Source organism: Chiloscyllium punctatum, chromosome 29, assembly GCF_047496795.1.
Source record: "Chiloscyllium punctatum isolate Juve2018m chromosome 29, sChiPun1.3, whole genome shotgun sequence".
NCBI lineage: Eukaryota > Metazoa > Chordata > Chondrichthyes > Orectolobiformes > Hemiscylliidae > Chiloscyllium > Chiloscyllium punctatum.
The window spans coordinates 77,763,558-77,765,874 of NC_092767.1; the positions used below are offsets into that span (position 1 = coordinate 77,763,558).

At 50.2% G+C, this 2,317-nt stretch overlaps 1 protein-coding gene across 1 annotated transcript in view; it reads right to left on the reverse strand.

The window, feature by feature from the left end:
- Positions 1 to 1,586, reverse strand: part of LOC140454634 (uncharacterized) — a 222,696-nt gene extending 221,110 nt beyond the window's left edge. Inside the window, exon 1 of the mRNA XM_072549541.1 lies at positions 1,568 to 1,586. The gene's annotated coding sequence lies outside the window, so the exon portion shown is untranslated. The remainder of the gene's footprint in view (positions 1 to 1,567) is intronic.
- Positions 1,587 to 2,317: the final 731 nt, after the last annotated feature.

Below are 2,317 nucleotides of genomic sequence, written 5' to 3' on the forward strand. Positions count from 1 at the left end.
GGAGCAGGAGGGTTAACACTTTGGGCAAGAGCCCTTCATCAAGAATGGGGGAGTCAGGGGTGAGTCAGGAGGTGAGTCAGGAGGGGAGTTACTCACTGCAGGATTCCCAGCCTCTGACCGGCTCTTGTAGCCACTGTGTTTATGTGGTGAGTCCAGTTGAGTCTCTGGTCAATGGTAATTCCCAGGTGCTTTATATATCAGCACTGGGATCTGAAAATAAATGTAATTCATCATGTCTGTCCTTTTACCAGCAAGTATCTTTCAAATTCTCCAGCTCTCTGCAAACTCCCAATTTTAATCTCCCTGCCATTTGCAGCTGACCCTTCCATGGTCAGCCCTGTGTTCTGAAATGTCCTCTTAGACACCTCTGTCTTCCCTCCCTCTCTCCATCTCTCCCCCCACTTTCTCTCTCCCCCTCTCTCTACCTCCCCCCGTCTCTTTCACGCCCTCTCTCTCTCCCCACTCTCTCTTACCCCCCTCCCCCTCTCTCCCCCTTCCCCCCTCTCTTTCACACCCCCTCTCTCTCCCTCTTCCCCCCTCTCTTTCACACCCCCTTTCTCTTCCCCTTTCCCCCCTCTCTTTCACGTCCCCTCTCTCTCCCCTCCCTCTCCCCCCTCTCTTTCTCTCCCCCCTCTCTCCCCCTTTCTCTCCCTCTCCCCCCCCACTTTCACGCTCCCTCTCTCCCCCCCCCCCTTTCTCTCTGCCTCTCCCTCTATCTTGAAAGAGGCTCCTTCAAATCTCTCTCTCACCCACACCCCACGTGGTGTGGAGTCACAGAGATGTACAGCACAGAAACAGACCCTTCGGTCCGACTCGTCTGTGCTGTACCAGATATTCTAAATTAATCTCGACCCATTTGCCAGCCTTTGACACCCGCGTCAAACAACCTGAATGCCTCACCATCCCAGAAGAGCTATATAAAGTCAAAACCTTGTAAGATCCCCATGAGTGCTGTGAGATTGCATGGTCACTGAGAGCTAAGTTCCAAGGCTGCTGCAGCTCAGAGATGGAAGCTCACAGCACACTGCGCTCAGATTGGGCTCAGCTCCCTCATGTGGGTTAAGGCTTGGTTCACTCTGTAACTATCCCCAACGGGAGCGTCATTGTCAGTTCAGAAACAATCAATGGGTACTGTCTGTTCTCTCCCTTGTCATTGCTTAACATTGCTCTTTGGTACAGTTTGTAACCAGGCTCACGTACTGAGTGACATCCAAAGCTCTGGGAAGATTTGATAACAGGCAACCCTTCAGTTCCCACTCAAGAGATGAGGTGTCAGTTCCTGCCTGCTGGGCTAACCCCACCCCTACCGTGACGGGATTGGTTCAGGGACAGGGCCAGCTCTGTTCAACACCGACTTTCATTGGCTACCACCTTCCCTACGTCACAGCAGTGATTGCACAGAGCTCTGTAGGAGTGAAAGGCGCTACAGAAATGCAAGAGCTATTGGTGACGTAGAGGGAGAGTCACAAGTGGGCCATACTGGGATAAAAACAGCAGACTAACCCTTTCTAAAGGGTTCTAGCAAATCAGATTAATTTTTACAGCAATGAGTATATACAGTACTCACCTTTAACTGGATTTACACCTCACTATAGTCCATGGGCAAATTCGAACCCACGTTCCCAGAAGGTTTATCTAACTCTACACATTACTAACCTAGAGGCAATACTATTGCCCTACTGTCTTACCCGAATGATAGGCTTTTTGAGGGCATGAGGCAGCTAGAAACTCTGGACATTCACCTTCTCAAAACTTAACGCAAACCAAACTGACCAATTCCATTCGATCTCATATCCCGTCTTTCAGAGACATACTTCAGACACAATAAGGCTATTAATATATCTCTGTTATCGACAGTAGCAGGAAAACGCCTGACTCAACTTTTCACTAAGTTTGGAGCTCGTTCAAAACTTGCCAAATCCTCTCGCGAGGCAGCAGAGAAGTAACACATCTCCGCGGTTACACTGGAGCTCAAATTCCCAGAGATCTCACTGGTCTGTGAGAGGAGAGGGCCTCGAGAGTGAGCAGTTTCCCAAACATAACATTGCCTTGTTACAGGGAAGGCACACAGACTTCTCGAGCGTTAGGCCCCAAGTTCAATCACTTGGCTCTTGCAGCAATTAACACATTCCTTCAGACTCTGACAGATCTCAAGTTCTTTCCCGTGGGTTTCTGCTTCGCGTTTGTCCTGCGATCTATAAAAACAGAACGACCGACCAGGAAGCTGAGGAGAGCAAGGTCTTGCAGAAAGCTGCTAACTCTCACCAACCCCCCACCCCCTCCAGGGGCCTGAGACCTTGGTAGGGGGAGGAGGACT